Source organism: Sorex fumeus, unplaced genomic scaffold (genome assembly GCF_029834395.1).
Source record: "Sorex fumeus unplaced genomic scaffold, SorFum_2.1 ptg000033l, whole genome shotgun sequence".
NCBI lineage: Eukaryota > Metazoa > Chordata > Mammalia > Eulipotyphla > Soricidae > Sorex > Sorex fumeus.
This window is the reverse complement of record NW_026606090.1, coordinates 9796368-9815753: the sequence shown is the minus strand read 5'-3', so window position 1 is coordinate 9815753 and position 19386 is coordinate 9796368.

The following is a 19386-nucleotide window of genomic DNA, read 5'->3' as shown; positions in this document are numbered from 1 at the left end:
TTAATCAGGTGCAGTTCTCTCTCTCTCTCTCTCTTTTTGCTTTTTGGGTCACACCCAAAAATACACAGGGGTTTCTTCTGGCTCATACACTCAGGAATTACTCCTGGCGGTGCTCAGGGGACCATATGGGATGCTGAGAATCGAACCTGGGTCGGCCACATGCAAGGCAAACGCCCTACCCACTATGCTATCGCTCCAGCCCCGCAGTTCTCTTTTAATGGAAGAGTTTTTTGGAAGATTTCACAGGGAGATGAAGCCTCTTCCAGCCAGGATATCTGAGGAAGATTTTGTACAAAGCCGGGACTATGGCTGAGGCTGGTAGCCAGGCTGTGGGAGGTGCCGTGTGTGAGGTAGGGGCTGTGTTGTCTGAGTCCCTCGAGCTCTCTGGCCGGTGCCCCCGAGCCCAACAGGATGCTGACAGGCCACCAACAGGGTTTTGCTGGAGGCCTAAAAAATGTTTTCCTTCAATCTAGCCATGAGGGGCATGTCAAAGAAACAGAAGGAAACAATATTCAGTGACTGTGAAGAAAAATGATTTTGGAGTCAGATTCTCGTGAGTTCCTGTTCCAGCTCTTGTCCTCTGCAAAGAGAAATTCCCTGAGCCTCAGTTTCCTTGTTCTTCTTAGGATTGTCAAGGGCCTGGCATGTAAATCATGGTCAGTAGATGGTGCAGGCATTAGCTGTCCTTGTTCTATCCATGTCCTTGAGCAATGGAAATTCATAGACAGGAATTTCTAGGACTTGGCTGGACAGGACCATCAAACTTCCCAGGCAGAAGAGGGAGTGAGAAAGTGACCCTGGTGTAGAGGAAGTCCACGAGGCAGAGTGGGTTCTTCCTGAACTGACAGAAAAGAATGAACCAGTTCCCCTCCAGGGTGACAGGAGACACTGGACTTTTGGTCAGATCTGATGAGCTGGAATTTGGGTGAACTGGAGCGAGGAGGAGATCCCAGTCACAAGGCCGGCAGGGGATAAGAGTAATCCTGTTACAGGAAGTGGTTTCTAGGGTCTCACCAAGTACAGCAGCCCTAGGCCTGGGAGGCAAGGAGTCACCGTGTAGGAGAGGCTCTTCCAGAAGATCTGTGCATGCTGGGAAGACAGGAGAGAGCACAGAAAGGTCACTGACAGGCCAGAGAGGCAGCACACAGGCTGAGGCACTTGCCATGCATGCCACCAATGCAGGTTGCCCTCCCCCAGCATCATGTCGGGTTCCCCCCCCCCCCCCCCCAGCACCACCAGGAGCCTTTTCTACCTGGACTGAGGAATAGTTCCTGAGCACCACTGGGTGTGGCCAACCCCCCAAAGAGAAGTCAAAGAACCCCTGAAGATTTCAAATAGTTTTGGTCTTGGTTGGGTGACTTTTTGTTTTTGTTTTGTCTGTCTGTCTTTACATCTCTGCAGTCTAAAATTCAGTGTTTGTGCCCAAATATGTCAGTGCTTGCTGGAACGTGACATGGTCTCACAACTCTTCTAAGAGTTTGTGATAACAAGAAAGATTCGCTGAACTGAGAAGCTGGGTTCATTCTAAGTCACTGGGTCTTCTCAATCTTATCACATCTAGAACCACGTTGTTTGAATTGAGTTTTATCATGACTATCTCCCCTCTAAGTAAATTACTTTCTGATGTGTGTTGGGGGGTGGGCAGGGGGAGGGGTGGGGTGGGGGTGGGGATGCAGACCTGACTCTGTAACCACGTAAAGTGGCATCAGTTTGCCTTTGAAATTGTCCTTTTTAAAAATCTCATCTTTTTTTTCTTTTCCTGAAAAATAAAACCAAAAAGCAAAAGAAAAAAAACCTTAAGACAATATAATGATATCTTTAATCATCTGAAAGGTAGAACTAAAATAATTCCATGTAGGATACTGGAATCATTTTACAAATGAGGGGGAAGGGATGTGTCTTCCATTACTCAAGTTGAGGCATTTGAAACTTGACCGGGAAAAAAGGGCACTTTCTCAGAAGGTAAATGCATTATTCCCACACTGGGCCATGCATTGGTCTCTTAGTGAGGCCAAGGATAATAGGAGATTCTATTGTAGCACACTGGGACAGGTTATTTCTCTAGCAAACCTGGCTGGATAAATAATGTTTCTGTATTTAGATAGGAATGATAGAAGGAAGGTCAGAGGGGAGAATGGCAGGCTATGGCCATTCTCAGTTGATCACCTATGTGCTCTAACAACAGTCTCCTCATTATTTTGCTTAGGGCCACAATGCTTAGAATGTAGCTGGTAGAAGGTGGGGAAATGGCTGGAGCATGTGATTGGCATGTGGAAGTCCTGGGATTGATTGCTGGCACCACGGGCTCCCCTGAGCACTGAGTCAGGAGCAGCTCCTGAGTATTGCTCGGTGTGAGCCCCCTTCTTTGAATTCTAAGAAGAATTTCAAAAGCTAAGGAAAATGTAGCATTTTAAAGTTGAGCTGCAGTCATCTCATTTCTGAATGGAATCTAGTTTCTTCTACTTTATGTAAATGCACAGTGGTCACTGGTATGGTTATTCAACCCTTCAAGAGCTGACTTCGATTCTCTACATTCTGGTGGGCTTTTAGCGTCCTTGTAGACACCATTTCTATCGGAGTATAAACCAGGTGCCATGTTTATTTGTTTGAAGTAGTGAATCATTTACATAAACCCTCACAATGCAAATGACAAAGGAAGGGTGTAAACACCCTGTGTCCTATTATCGGTTGGCATTTGTAGGCGTGCCTCCTATTCGGTACCTGCCACTAGGAAGGATAAGTCCTTCAGGACCTTTCCCATCGATGTGATGAAGCAGAGATTCCCAAGGGCCAAAAGACTCCCCTTCACTTGACTTCACTGGAACTTCTCAAGAAATTAACAATTAACAGTGCTCAGCTAAATGCTCTTTTATCCCACAGCACCATTGTCCCTGGTGTCTCCTGGATCTGTTGGCCCTGGGCAAGGAGCGCCCCAGAAGTGAAAGAATCTGAGCTTTTGTTCTGAGGGTGTTTTTTCCGGGGGCAGGACCCCAGTGCTGCTCCCTTTCCCCATCTTTGTGTTGAATTATTGATGCCCTTTAATGCTCAGGCGGGAGCTTTCAGGGAACTCCCGTCTCTCCCACCCAAAGCTCCCGTTGCTGGTGGGCAGGCGAGCCTCGGTGCACGTGCAGGAACTGCCTTGTCCTCCCCTTCCCCCTGGTCTCCGGACTCAGGAAGCCCAGTAGTTGTTTCTCGGTAGTGAGGCTCATGTCGGCGGCGGGGGGAAATCACACGGAAGGCTGTTTATTTACAAGGGTCTAAACATGCGTGTCTCGGGGGCTTTGCCCTGTCACACTGAATCACTGGTCCTGCGTTCTCCTTTGTGGGTTTGGGTGAGAATCGAATGAAATCCAGCAGGGGCTCGCGTTGGCCAAGAGTGTAAAAACGCCACGTTGATGACAGATCATACTGTTTCTATTAAGGCCACGAACACTGGCTTGACTTTGCTTTTTGACCCTGGTCCTCGACTGTCAAGGTGATTTTATTTCTACAAATTTTCCTTCTGCCGGCCTCATCAGCGATTCACCATAAAACATCAGACAAATTCCCATCATCTGTATGTAATTAAGGCGGGCCCTGCCGAGCTGCTCCTGGCCGAGACAGGGATGGGTTCAGCTTTGTCTGCAGAGGCCTTGGTGGATGGATGCTTTTCTCTCGTCCATGTCCTTTTTTAATACCAAATTACCAAATGACACGGGGCCACAAGCAAGCCTCTTCTACAGTTGGCGAGAAGAACATGTGCTCATATTCTAAAGAAAGGCTTGTACTGCCTTTTACACACACACACACACACACACACACACACACACACACACAACATACAAAACAAAAAACCAATGGCTTTTATTTTCCTTTCTGGGGTTGTCTGGTTGCTTTAATAGCTAAAGGTCATCAGAAGGATGATCTGTATTCAAGTTACAAATGACAAGATAATAGCATAACATCCACACAAGTCTTAGAAAGTCTTAGTGCTGCCTCTTAGCCAACAGTGAGCCAAAGGGTTGCGCATTCTGACTTTTTCTTTCTTTCTTTCTTTCTTTCTTTCTTTCTTTCTTTCTTTCTTTCTCTCTCCTTCCTTCCTTCTTTCTCTCTCTCCTTCCTTCCTTCCTTCCTTCCTTCCTTCCTTCCTTCCTTCCTTCCTTCCTTCCTTCCTTCCTCTTCTCTTCTCTTCTCTTCTCTTCTCTTCTCTTCTCTTCTCTTCTCTTCTCTTCTCTTCTCTTATTTTTGCTTTTTGGGTCACACCCAGCAATGCCCAAGGGTTACTCCTGGCTCTGGAACTCAGTAATTACTCCTGACAGTGCTCAGGGAACCATGTGGGATGCTGGGGCTTGAACCTTGGCCAGCCAGGTACAAGGCAAATGTCCAACCTGCTGTACTATCACACCAGTCCTTCTCTTTCTTTCTATAGTTTTCTCCAGTCAGATTTTAACATGAAGTATGATATGTCTGCAGGATGAAAACATTAAACACATACACTGCAAGTTGCATAGTAACAATAAAATTAAAAATTGGCAATGAAACTTATAGCAACAGTAACACAATTAAAGGGTTGTGCATGTAGATGTGCCTCCACAGAGCACTCCCCAACTCTAAACTCTACTCTGCCATTTGCAACCCTAGGGATGACCCCTGTGGCTGTTATGTTCATGGTGAGAAAAAGCCAGACAGAAAAAAATGAATACCAGGGAGAAAGAGAAGAGAGACTATAGGGGTTAAGGTACTTGCCTTGTGCGCAGCCAATCCCAGTTCTGTTCTCACACCACATTGCTCCCTCCAGGAACTCCCAGAAGTGATCCCTGGGCACAGAGCCAGGAGTAAGCCCTGAACATGGTCGGGTGTGGCCCCCAAACCAAAAAGCAAAAAAGAAAACTATAAGCACCATACGATTTCACTCTTATGTGGGAGGTAAGCAAAGCAGACTGATGAGGTATATACAATGATAATGGTTCTAGGCAGTGAGCAGATGAGGGTTCCAGAGGGGAAGGGAGTTGGGAATGGGAAAGGCAGATACAGGGCCCCGTGGCGGGGGGCATGGTCAGTGGAGTCTCAATTTTCATCCTGGTTATCAAATGCTGTCCACGGACACAGGTGCAGCCCCCAAGTCCTGCTTCACCCCCAACAATGGTACTCATGAATGGAACTGACTCTGAGTGTTTATATCCCTCGTCTCACCTTACCCTACCCTTTGGTGGGATAACGAGGAACGAGGAACGGAGGCTCAGCCCCATGCGCTCTTCAGCCAAACATTCAGAACAAAGACCTGAGGAGCAGAACCTCCTCAGCTTTCTCACTTGGCGCTCCCCTTTCCCGTCCCTGCCCCAAACTCTTGTCCCTGCTTTTACAAACCCTGTCATGGGCTGTTGCTCTGAGAACCTGGGTCATAGCAAACTCTTCCCAGAAATTTCCCGAAGGCTTCCTCTCACCAAGCACAGGGTGGGGGACTGTGTGGGTGGCCTGGACTCTCTTGTTTGTGGCAATGTCCTTCACCCGGGCCCCACCTTTGTGGCTTCTTTCAGAGGCAGCGTTTGTCTTCACTCCACTGTCCCCCCCACCCTTCACCCCTGCAGGTAGGGCAGCTCCTCCCCCCTGCTCCCACCCCTTTAACTCTGGGGGAGGAGTAACTTGTCTGACCCACACCTGTGGGGACTCTGGCAAGAGTGAGCCAGGCTCAGCCTAGCTCTGTCCTTCCCGCGTGTCCCCACTGCTGCAGTGGGCCATGTGCAGGAATTGGGGTGCAGAGTGCTGGTGCACGCATGTGACACTGGTTCTGCTATGTCAGAGTAGGCTAGAGAATGGGTTCCACCAGCCTCTGTCTTTGGGCTAGCTTGTGCTTTCTCATCTTGCTCAAGAGCTGGGCTGGGAAATTGGGCGCTCTTTATTAAGGCATCTCTGAGCTCTGCAGAAAGGTGTTTCCTCTGCCTACACCCCAGCTTCTTAAACTGTGGGCTGGCACCCCAGCTGGGCTTGGGCAGTGAAGAACTCGGCAGCGGTACTGGAGATCTAGTACCGGAGGCCAGATTCTTGCCTTGCAACGCAGTCCACCCCGGACACAGAGCTTGGAAGAGCCTCCAAGTGCCACTGGGTTTGCCCCACCCCAAAATGAATCAATAAAAATAAAATCCATTAAAAATGTTTTTTGGCAATAGTGAAAAGTTTCTGAACGTGCAACAACTACAAGTTCATTTAAAATCAACCAGTTCAGGAGTCCAGGTGTGTGTGATAGCCCCGCTGCTGGCACTGAAGGGAAGACGGGGTGGGAGAGGTTGGCGAGTCCCAGGCTGATGGCTTCCTGCCTTCATGGTCCCACCTTCAGCACTTCTCTCCCATGTGTGCCCCCGTGACAGCCATTTGGGGGGGCTTATCCAGAACCACAGTGGCTAGGTTGTGGCAGGGGCTGGGACACAGGATCTCTGCTCCTGGACTAAAGTTTCTATTTGGTGGATGAATTTAGGCCACACCCAGCAGCGCTCATGGCTTCTGGTTGGCAGCTCATGGGACCCTATGGGGGGCTGGGGACAGATCTCAGGTCAGGCTGTGCAAGGCGAGTGCCTGGTCTGTTGTACTATTGCTTTGAACTCTTTTTTTTTTAAGTCAAGTAAATTAGATTTCTTAAAAAAAATTTTACATAGAAAAATGGGGAGGCTGGTGCTGGGAAATGTACACTGATGGAGGGATGGGTATTGGAATACTGTATGACTGAAATCCAATCATGAACAGCTTTGTAAAAAAAATAAATAAAATAAAAAAAATTCAAATGGTAAGAAAAAAAGAAAAATGGGAGAAAGAGAGAGAGAGAGCAAGAGAGTGAGAATGAGAAAGAGTGAGAGAGAGAGTAAGAGAGAAAGAGAAGGGACACACATTGCACGTCTCAAGTCAAGTTGTGAGTCAGTCTCTAGGGTGAGGACTGGCGTTCAAGTTCCTTAGTCACCGTTTTCAGGAAAGATCTCTGCGTGTACATAAGGTGTTGACCAGCTAGTCAGACTCTTGGGGAGGATACGATAAGGGGAAAACTATTCAATAATAGTTGGAAACATAGGAGTTAGAAAAATGTTAATTTGAAAAGGCCAGTACACACACACACATATGCATGTGCATGGGCACACACACATGCGTGCACATGCACACATACACATATGTGCGCACAGGCACACACACGCATGCTTGCACATGCACACAGACACACATGTGCACACACACAGACACACATGCGTGCACACACACACATGCGCACACACACACACTGAGTTGGGAGAAACGGGCTGATGGTCAGTGGTCAGTCAGTCCTTGCATTTATGTGGTGTAACCAGGATTGTCCTCTGTGTGCATTAGAGGTGAGTGTTGAGTGGGAGGCCAGGGCAGAGTGGGTGGCCCTCAGCCCCCTGGCCATCGTCCTTCTGCTGTGGCCCACGGTTCGCAGTGCCAGTCCACGACCAGTGCCCATGGAGGGGTGCCACCCTATTCCAGAGTGCATGGTGGCATTTGTAGTCCTGGGAAAGTAAAAGCTCTGTGGCCTGGGGCTTTGGTCACCTTGGGGCAATCAACACAGACACCCAGAGAAAGAGTCTGTTTCCCCACCCCAGAGGTGAGTGTCGTCGACAGAGACTACCAATATACGGAATTTTACTTCCGGGAGATCAGTAAAAATAGGAAAGGAATTCGATGGACACTGCTCGGAGCTTGGCTTTTATGGAATCCTGAGGTTTCCTCTGGGGCCAGCGGCTTCGGCAATGCCCCCGAGAGGTGGATCATGGCTGTGGAGATCCACATGTCCTCAGGGACATGCTGGAAGTCACCCTAGGAGGGGCGGCTGGGCTCTGTCTGAACTGCACTGGAGAACCCCCCCATCCCGAATGCCCCAGCTCTCACCTCCTCTTACTGATTCCCAGACAGCACCAGAGGGTACTGAGAAATACCCCCGAGATATAACGTCTACCACTTTGTGGCCTCACACATGTCCACTGTATTTTGTCTAGTAAAGTCACCTCTAGCAACCTCATCTTCAGGTTTTCCCACCTGGGCTGGGCACAGATTGATCTGCTCAATCACACCAAGCCCCTGGGCTGAAAGGAAGGGTTTGTCCAGCTCCTGGTCTCTCGTGGGGACTAGAAGTGCAACTTTATGGAATCTTTTTGTCTTTGAAAACAGGAACTCAGGGGCTAGAGTGACAGTACAGCAGGGAGGGCACTTGCCTTACAGCAGCCAACCTGGGTTCAATCCCCGGCATCCCATAGGGTCCCCTGAGTACCATCTGGAGAGATCCCTAAGCACTGAGCCAGGAGTAAGTCCTGAGTCCTGCTGGGTGTGACCACCCCCCCCCCCAAAGCAAAATCCAAACAAACAAATAGGGGCCCAGATCCTGGGAGAGAATAGGATGAAAAGGTCAGCGACAGGCCTTCCCGCTGAGTCCTGTTTTCTGTGGGGTGAACGTTGTCTTTTTCTGGGCTCCAGATTATCCAGATTTAAGTAAGAGATAGGAATGCTCACCCTGACCAATTCATAGGACCCAGGGAAGGAGGCACATGAAGAAGAGTTAGAGCACGACCACAGGTCTATGGGCTGTAGCAACCAGCAGGTTTGTCTGCACCCAAAAGGACATGGTTTCCAGTGCAGGGTAGCAGCCCAAGGGGAACCGGAACCGACACCAAAAGAGGATGAAGCAGTGAATGCTTTTGTTCACATTTTTATGAGCCAGGTGGGGTTTTACACGTTTCAGATAGCATTGCTTGGAGGGTGATCCCTGAGTGCAGAGACAGGGGAAAGTCTTGTGGAACATTGGTGTGGCCCAGACTCCCACCCCATATATCAGGTACAACAAGGGACTGGAATTTGAGTCTGGAAGACTATCACCTGTCGTGGACCAGATTACAGGGGACCTGGGATGGAAAGGAGGTAATGACTATGGTTGCCACGAGTATATTCTGCCTTTGGAAGATTCAGCCGCGGATGGAGATTATGGGGGTGATGAAGAGCAGGATGGACAGGTTCCCACCCAGGAAGGAGAGCACAGGCTCTGGAGCAGTTTGCTGGCTTAGAAGAAAGGGGGGATGGAAAAGGAAAGAAATATGATTATATTACAGTATATTAGATTATTGACTGAGTAGCACCATCTTCCCATTGTTCATCGATTTGCTCGCGTGGGCCTAGTAATGTCTCCATTGTGAGACTTGTTACTGTGTTTGGCATATCGAATACGTTATGGGGAGCTTGCCAGGCTTTGCCATGCGGGCGAAATACTCTCAGTAGCTTGCCAGGCTCTCCGAGAGGGGCGGAGGAATCGACCCTGGCTCGGCCAGGCCGGCAGCTTGCAAGGCAAATGCCCTACCACTGTGCTATCGCTCTAGACGACTGAGTATCTTACAGATTTTTCTCCATTTTCAATAATTTTGTTCTTGACGTTTTATAATGTCTAGATTAATTTAATAGTCATTTAATATAGAATTGAACGGAATAAGTAATCCTTATTATGAATTATATTTGCCTCGGCTATATTGGTGTGGTTAAAATGATGTAAGAAATCAGAGAGTAAATGATTTTAAAACACAGATATTTTCCCTTCCTGTTGGAAAAAAATAAAATTAAATTTAAAAAGTGGAGCCATACAGTACATATTTGGGCTTTTAAAGCCCAAATCTTCTTTGACCCTGAAACTGCAGCTGGGGACCCCAGCCCCATGCTCCTCCCTGTGGGTCTGGCCAATGTTCTGACGGCTTCATGCGCTGACTCCCCTGTTTGTAAGTTGGGGCTGGAGATCCTCCTTCCTGTGTAATGAGGATGGATGAGTTGTTAGCACTGGACGCTGACACATAGGACCACGAGGTAGGTGTGGGCATCTTAGAGAAATTACACTTTGCAGCATCGCCATATGCCTGGATCCGCATCTTTGTGTGTGCAGGTTTCTTGACTAATTCCCAGCGACGCCGAGAGTCCTCTGGCCTGTCAGCAGCTGTGGCAATAGTGGAATCATATCTATTTGGTTGAGTTTTACTTAGAACAGAAGGTGGGAAGAGGTCTGGTAAGAAAGTCTTGCCACCAAGTGTCAAAAGAATCTCTTTTTTGAATCAGCAAGTGCCAATTATATTGTGGAAATATATTTACTCTAGTTCAAATAAATGGAAATACTTCCTAGAAACTATAATGAGAAATATCTTTTGCGGGGGACGGTATGGACCACACTGCCAGTGCTCAGGGTCCATTCCTGGCTCTGTGTCCAAAAATGACCTTTGGCGGTGCTCCAGGGACCAAATACCATGCAGGGTACTACCCCTGAGCTCATTCTCCACACCCCCCTCCCACCTTTGCCCAGTTTTTAATCAGCTTTTTCTCGGTCATTGGGTTGAAATTTCTCAGTTCTCATACTATTGTGAAATATTTTAGTGAAAATGCAAAACAAAATATAAATTTGTGTTCTGACTCTGCTGGACTTCTGATCTGTGAAGAAATGACTTTTAGGGAGAGTGGAGAACCTGATCTTCCAGACTCCATCCAGACAAATCTCACAATTCATTTGATCAGCAGTGAGTAAGTACATCATACAAATCAGTTAGAACTCCTAGGAATTAGGGCTCAGTGATCCAGCAATTCAAATACATGAGTATCATATCCAATACTGAAATATGTGAATATATGTGAATATTATATCCAATAGTAAATGCACATGTATTTATAACAACTGTTTCATGAATTCTTACTATACAGCCAGTAAAATATGTGAATATGCGACAGCACAGCGGTAGGGCGTTTGCCTTGCACGCAGCCAACATGGCCAACCCGAGTTCAATTCCTCCGCCCCTCTCGGAGAGCCCGGCAAGTTACCGAGAGTATCTCGCCTGAACGGCAGAGCCTGGCAAGCTCCGCATGATGTATTCGATATGCCAGACACAGTAACAATAATAAATATATATATAACTATTTCATGAGTGCTTACTATAAATATAGATATTATATTATGAAAATACATCTTACTAAATGTTTATATTTACTATTGGATATAATATATAAGATATATACATCATATATCATATATATAAAATTATATATATCATATAATATATAATATTTATACATTATATATCACTGTCCTCCCAGTGTTCATCGATTTGCTCAAGCAGGCCCAGTAACGTCTCCATTGTGACAATTGTTACTGTGTTTGTCATATAGAATATGTCAGTCACGGGTAGATTTCCAGGCTTTGCCGTGCAGGCGAGATACTCTCGGTAGCTTGCCTGGCTCTCCGAGAGGGGCGGAGGAATCAAACTCAGGTCGGTCATGTTGGCCGCTTGCAAGGCAAATGCGCTACTCTCTGTGTTATCGCTCCAGCCCAAGTGTACAGCCTGAATTTGAAAAAGTTATTCACAGAGAGTGCTGAACTTGGAATCAAAAGACTCAGCTAAAGTTTTAATTGTAAATTTAGAAGGTGAGTTTTCTTAGGATATTTGTAAAAGGTATTTTTTTTTTAGCTTCTCTGCATCTTTTGTTCTTTAGTCACAAGTAAATCACAGTGTAATTTAGCCCTGCCCTCTCCCACAGCTCATAGCCTTGAAAAGATAATGGAATGAATTGCATTTACCAGCCCCTTCAAAGGGGTTAGTTGCTGCTGGTGAGATCTGTTCCAACTAGTTAACAGAAGATCTAGGTCAACTGACTCTGTCCCCTCTCAGCTTAGGACTTTTTGTTTTATTTTTCTGTAAGATTTTGGACTACATTCTGTGGTGTTCAAGACTTATTCCAGGCTCTGTGTGTAAAAATAACTCCTAGTGGTGCTAAGAGGCTGTGTATGGCACCCGACCCTGATCAAACCAGGGTCAGCCTTTTTCTACTCAAAGTGCCTTATTCACTGTACTACCACTTTGGTCCAACTAGGGACTTTTCGGGAGAAATTTCAGAAAAACCCTAAAAACCTATATGAATGGATAACGTTACTATAATTTTGATATATGATATTTTACATTTTATTTTGGTAAAAATGTAGCCATCCCTGGCTTTTGTGTGTACCTGGCTCTCTCGGGGATCATTCCTACTGTTGCCTGAGGGGCCGTGTAGGGTGCCGAGGATGGAACCCAGGTTGGCTTTGGGCAAGCATGTACCCACCCGGTCTACCCTACTAACTTTCCAGCCCTATCTTACATATTATCTGATAAAACTAGTAAAAAGAGAGCAATCTGCAAGTTGCTTGGCTTTTCTATAAAATAAAGTTTGTTGGTTTTTCTATAAAATACAGGTGTAACATTTCATTCCATTTACATGATTTATACTTTCATTATGTTAAATTTTCAAAGTAGTTGATGAAAATGAAAGAATGCTGGGGAGAAGCCAAGAAAATTTACATTTCTAGTGAAATGATCTTCTTTCATTCTATTTGGAGGCACTTTCGGAGTCAGGGTTCCGGGGCCGAGATCTCCAAGCCTACTCGGATTTGGGCCGAGCATCCTCCACCCAGATCCTCCAAATTCCAGTAGACGGGGGTCACACCCACCAACTGGCCCCCTGGCGCCGTGTAATCCCATCAACAGCCAAGACTCAGAGACTATAAAAACCAGCTCCCGGAACCTATTATGACATCTTATTATCTCATTCCTACTTTGGACAAACTGGCAGGCTACCGAATGTAGCCTGCCCACACGGCAGAGTCTGGCAAACTCCCCGTGGCATACCCAATATGCCAAATACCAGTAACAATGATGGGTCTCATTCTCCTAAAGAGCCTTGAATATAATCTCAGGGCTAGGATGAAGGAGACGTTACTGGGGCCTGCTCGAGGTAATCGACGATTAACAGGATCATTTGTGATTGTGATTGTGATTCGGAGTCAGGGAGCTCCCATTTTTGCCCATTTATTAAAAACATTTCCATGAAAAGGGAATAAGCTCTTAAAATCGTTTTCAGTAAATAACCTAAAAAATCACAGAAACGTCTAACTTAACACTTATCAGTTGTGTGATCTTTTCAATGGTCATATTTCACATCCCCCAAATAGAAATGTCTCAGGTAAATTTCCCATTGATAGGCATTTTGTCTCTACTAGATCCTTGATGTGACTTTGCTGATGCAAAATAGAACAACTGTGACTTGTTAAAAGAGAGCTCCCTTGCTCTCAGTAGAAAGCCCAGCTGGTAAATAGTGATGGAAGTTGGGCTTGTCAAACTTGGGCTCTGCCCTGTGGATGAAAGGGAAGAGACGGCTGGGGGACCGACTCATGCATCTATTTTCTTCATGCCCAGGACACAGAGGAAAACATTTCTACGGAAGGTCCTGCTCTGAAAATGTCAGAACCATGAGGACAGGCAGAGAAGAACCTGGTGCACTAAGTGCCCCCACCTAAGTCGTGAGTTTTAGGGCTAAGCCCAGCGGCTGTGCCAAAGGGGCTGCGGTTGATCTTTTTACTAATTTTGGATTAATTGTGATCTCCAGCACTGCGTAAACATGCTCTCCTAGTGCCTTAGCTCCTCCAAAGCTAAACATTAATCCTTCTTAATACTCTCAGTCAACTTTTAGTCCTTAGCAGAATTTACCTTAATCTCTGGCTAGTAAGTTAACTGATTTACAAAACATAATCCATGAGCCCAGAATCTTAAGGATGTATGAGCCACGGCGACCCCCTGGATGGCATTGACTGGACAGGTTTTTCCAAGGGCCGCGCTAGCCGGAGAGGCTGAGCATCCACTCCATTTGGCAAATTTTGGGGAATATATTTCCTTGTTGTGTTTCCCTGTAACAGACACCAGCTGCCCTGCAGTTCACTCACGATTTGTGGGTGCGTGATGTGTGATTGCCATTTGTGATTTCGTGGGATGCTAAGAGGAGCAAATTACTTGTTCTGCTCCTGCCTTCTGCCTCCTTAGGCCTGTGGCACTAATGTAGTCAGTCATCTGAATTAGTGACAGCTCTTTCTCCATGCTTAGGTACCGTGTTGTTTTATTTCCTAATCATTTAAACATGTGTGTTGGGCTCACGAATAAACGACCCTGCCTACGAGGTCTGCTTTGAGTCTCCCAGCCCCAAGGACGGCCATCCTGACTGGTGCTGACAACCTCAGATGGTTCTCTGATGTAGTTTGGTTTTGAAATTATTCATGTTACTTGGTTTGATTTTTTTTAAATTTGAGACTCACTTGGCTGGGGTTCGGGGGAGTCCATCTCTTGTACTTAATGTTGCCTTTTCACCAGACGCTGCTGGATGGGGCCAGCTGCTCCCCCCACCCTAATCACGACCCTCCTCTAGGAAGGTTTCCACTCAGATTCCCCACGTTGGATTTGTCAAGGCTCCCCCCACCAAGTTGGTGGGCTGAGTCTTGTCTGTAGTTTCTTGTTCTGATTCTTCTTCACCCCAATCTGACTCTGTCTACCAGCTGTGACCTCCTGGGGCCTTAGATAGACCCTAGGGGCCCGAGGCCTCCACTGGCCTGTTCGTGTGTGTGTGTGTGTGTGTGTGTGTGTGTATGTGTGTGTGTTTGTGTGCCAACCCAGACTGTGAACCAGGGCAGCCCATGGGGGAGCAGCCCTTGTCAGGGTGGGGGCAGAAGGCGCCCAGGGTGTTTCCCGTGAAGGGCCCCTGTGATAGGTACCCTTGTTCCTTCACCATATCACTGTTCCCAGCAGGTGCGTTTGGGGGCGGGGGGCAGAGTGTGTCAGTGGGGATGCTCATGCACCCTTACCTGCAGAGGCTGGATTTGATCTCACTTGCAGGTGAGTAGAGGAACCTGCATGGGTGGGGGGGGGCATCCAACCAGGGCAGGAGGAAGGGGCACAGACAGGCTTGGCACGCCCTCATGGTGCTGGTGTCACTGGAAGCCCCCACCCCAGCTCAACTAGTCCTCTCAACCTCTTCTCCCCCGAGACCTCTGTGAGCTTGGGCTGTTTCCCTGGGGGTGACCCTGAGGAAAGGCATTCTTGCACATCCTTCTGTGGTTCCTTTTGGTTCGCTTAGCTCTGGTGTCCACTGTGATACCTGGCCCAGCTTTGTGTACAAGTTGGGGGTGGGGCGAAGGACTGATAGAGGAGTCCGGTGACATCCCCCCACCATCAGTCTGAGCCATCAGCGGACTGTCTAGGAGCTGGGGCTGGAGGGTCAAGGGCTGAGACTGATGGAGAAGTCAGCGGGAAGCAGGGATTGGGGACATGTCCCCGGAAGTAACCAGAGGTCACCAGAGGTAACATCCTGACATGAAATGACTTTCTCCCTGAGCACACGTCTGGGACTCAAACCTCTTCAGACATCTGGAATAACCCACCAGGGAACCAAGCCAATGATCTGTATGTGCTACTCATGCAGGTGACAGAGGGAGGCAAACTCTGTGGTTATCCGTTTTACGAAGCATCTTCTGAGTTCCTCCTGAGGTCCCATGGAGGATGCTGGAGCTCAGAGTCAGGATAGCAGCTCAGGACAGCTGCTCTCTCTGCACACACCCAGCAACTAATAAGAGGAGGAACGGAGTGAGGGCTTTTTCACCATCCCATCTCCCCAGTACTCGGGAGTAGGACGAAAGCCCATGGCTGAGAAGAAATCAGCCACAGCACTGGACTTGAAGGTGTGAGCAGGTGTCCTTGTAGCCCTGAGAAGTTGGCACTTGACTCCTGGAATCAGCAACTTGCCAGAGAAAGTTTTGTGGGATGCTGAGGTTTGAACACACAGCAGAATGCATTGCTTCAACCTGCACGTAAGGAAAGTCCTGAGCAAGACGTAGATGATCTGTAAATACATGCGCAGGGATTCCCAGCTGCCCCGAGTGGGAGAGATGCTCTGTGCACTAATTGGAGTTTAATTTTACACTCAAGTGGTGACATGGAGAGTGTGCCACTGGATAGGGACCACAGACATGGCTGGGGTCTACAGTGCATTCAATCTGGCTATTAGCACTGGGTCACCCCCCCAGAGACCAGGCTCTCTTTGTGGCTTCCAATTTCGAACGCATGTTTGGAAAGTGACTTCTTGTGAGCAACATTTCTAATTCCCCGAATTCTTATTTCTTCTTTATTCACTTTGCGAGCACTTGGCGGGCCCCCTCAAAGCCACCAGTCTCTTTAGCGTGCAGTTTAATGGCCTGTAAACATTTCAGATCACTCCTGAAACTGACAGTTCACAGGGAAACAGATTTTTTACAAGCCCCATAATCACCCCCTTGAAACGACTGGAGGTGCAAAGCAGAAGGGAGCCCACGGGAAGCCAGGATGCCTGTGTCCCTGCCTGCAGAGGGAGAGCCCCTCTGTCCGGTCTCACCCGCCTTCAGCCCTGCTGTCCACATGTGCATCCCTACCCTCTGTGCTCTCCACAGCCCAGCCCGCCAGTACTCCTGGCTGTTCTAGACTTTTATTTCCTATCTCCACTGTGATGGCTTCAAGCATCTCCACCCCACTGTCCCTCACCTTCCATCTCCCTCCAACACTTTCTATTAGAAAGCCTGACTGCTAGAAACCCCCCCCAATGATACTTCGCCTTTCCCATCCCCCAATTTGGAATTCTGGCTTATAAGCACACACACACACACACACACACACACACACACACACACACACACACACACTCTGTTTAATCTGTAGATTCCAGGGATAGAATTTCCCATGGGAGATACATCTTGATTCAAGGTATGTAGATGAGAAAGATGAAGAATAAAATGAAAAATCTAATGTATGGAAACCATCAATAGGCTTTGATTGTATAAAACACCCAATGCAAGGACCAGAAAGATGCCTGCATAGTAGGGCACTACCTGCCCTGAGGTCCAGTCCCTGCCAGCATAGAAATTAAACTCAATTTGATCAAAACCTAAAAACTAAATTCAGATGACAGTGACCAGCCTTCTGTACACACTCTCAAACCTGAATCAACTGGCTCACACTGGCTGACCACTGTCGTGGTCACCTCCCACTCTGGAATGAGCATCCATCCCATCCAAGCACTTTCCCCATGCCTATCTTTGCCACCCCACAATTCATTCTCAAGAAAGAGTCCAGAGTCCCGTCCCCTTGCCTCCTTGACTGCTGTCCCTCGGGGCCACAATGGAAGCTGAGGTCACAGTGAAGGCCCCCAGAGAGTCTTGGAAGTGCTTTCAGGTCAACTGTAGGCCCCTGGCCCTGCCTGCCCTGTGCTTCATCCACTTCCTGTCCACTCAGACAAGGCTGGCCTCCTTCGGACACAGGCACTTGCCTTTTTCTCTGTGTGGAGCATTCCTCCTCCACATATCACACAGCTCAAGGATTCTGAGCATCTTCAGTCCCTTTCCAGAGTCAGAATAGGTCCTTTCCAGTGGTCTTAATTTCAATGGCGTACTGGAATTTTTCCTTTCTCCCGCACCCCGACATCCCCCAGAAACCTCAGCACTGAACTGATTCCTCTCATTGCTGTCACGGGTTTTCACCCCTAGTCCCTGCAAGAAGCTCAGTCCCACTGGACGTGGAGACACACAGGAAATGTTTACTGCAAGTGTGCAAATCACAGCACCCCACCCCTACCACAAACACGGCTGCTGTTTCACTTTGAGGAGGTTGACCCCAGAGCAGTGAGTCTCAGGTGGTCATGGGGGAAGGGTAAGCACCTGCACACTCCATGGCACACACTCGCAGGCATCACGGGCTACTGTCTTCTAAGCTCAATGTGAAAAATACAAAGAAAGTTGTGAAATGTCTGTCGTCATTGAACCAAAACAGAAATCACGCCCACGTTCCTTGGCAATTGGGTGTTCTGATCTGCTGAAATCAAAGAGCAGGCTGGCAGGAATGGAAGTGGAGGCAATGGGAAGTTACCAAATCTGTGTTTTTCTTGACGCATGTAAGGGATTCATGGACACCCTTGAGACAAAGGACTTCGGGCCAATCCCAGTCTGCGACGGGGGAGCTGGGGTCGGAACCTTCTGTGGTTGGAAAACCCTGTGTCCCCTTCCTGGGGTTCCTCCTTGGGTGCAGTACTCAAGGCTCACTGGGCCCAGCCTCTGGAGGGTTTAATGTTGGGTTCGTTTCTGAGCAGAGAATTCTGTGAAGGTCAGAGGTCAGGGTATGGGCAGAGGACTGAGGGATGGAGCCGGAAGTGCTTCTGCTGGCACCAGAGTATCCCTGAACATGGACTTACAGATCATCTACATCTTGCTCAGGACTTTTCCTTATGTGTAGCCCAAAGTGATGTTGTATGTTCAAACCTCAGCGTTCCACAAAGCTTTCTCTGGAAAGTTGCTGACTCCAGGGGAGAAGTGCCAACGTCTCAAGGCTCTAAGGACACCTGCCTGCACAGACCTGCTTTTGGCCTGTCTTCAAGGACATCCTCTTCTCGCTTCCCAGTGGCATGGGCCACCCAATCTTGCCCACCCCCACCAGCACACACCCCTTTCCACATCCGGGGGCGTACAACACAGACATTCCTTCCGGAAGCTGCACTTTGTCCACTGTTGCCATGTTTTCTGTCTCCCAAGGGTACGTGGCCAGTGCATTTTCCAGGGCTGGTGTCCCTGTCCAATGGTGTCCCAGTGACCATCCTTTTGTCATAGCAGGGGACTGATGCCCAGTAGGCCATGGAGGGGGCATTGCATGTCTGGGTAGGTTTCTGTGGGGATTCCAGCTGCCCCCAACATTCCCACACTTGTGACTGACACTCATTGGCGTATCTCAGTGGTTCTACTCAAGCGTGTACTAGAGTGGCAGAGAGCATGAATGAGTGTGTATGTGTGTGTGTGAGTATGAGACTGAGTGTGGTGGATAGTGTATAAGGGCTGCTGCGTGTGTATGAGTCCATCTGAGTGTAAAAATCAGTGTGTGCATGGGGGTCTGTGTATCACTGTGAGTGTATATGACTGTGTGGTGTGATGTATAAGTGTCAGTGTATGTTGTGTCTCAGTGTGTGAGGTGGGATATGTGTGAGGTGGGGTGTGTGAGTGTATGAGTATAGTGGGGTCTGTTGTATCAGTTGTGTATCATATGAATGTGTCTGTGTAGTGTATGTGAGAGTACGTGTTGTATGAGTGTTTCTGTATATGTGTGTGTGTGTGTGAGAGAGAGAGAGAGAGAGAGAGAGAGAGAGACAGAGAGAGAGAGAGAGAGAGACAGAGAGACAGAGACAGAGACAGAGACAGATGTGTCTGTGCCTTTCTGGCCACACCTCCTGTTCAGGGAAGGACCCACCTTGTTCCTGAGCTGCTGCTGCTGGGACAGGTCCTAGCCACTCTTGACCCTGACTTGGGCAATGAACTTGGTGACGTTCTTGTGACCCAGGTCCTGCAGCTGGAAGGGCCCTGCTGTTTCTACATTAGCCTCTGGGCCAACCAGCTTCATCTCGTGTCATTCCACCTTAGCTATGGTTCCCAAGATCCTTAATGCTGATGGCCGGAGAGGAACTGATATAGACCATAGGTGGCCTTGGCACAGAACAGAACCACACTCTCCTGGCTTTCTGACCTTTGGCAAGTTT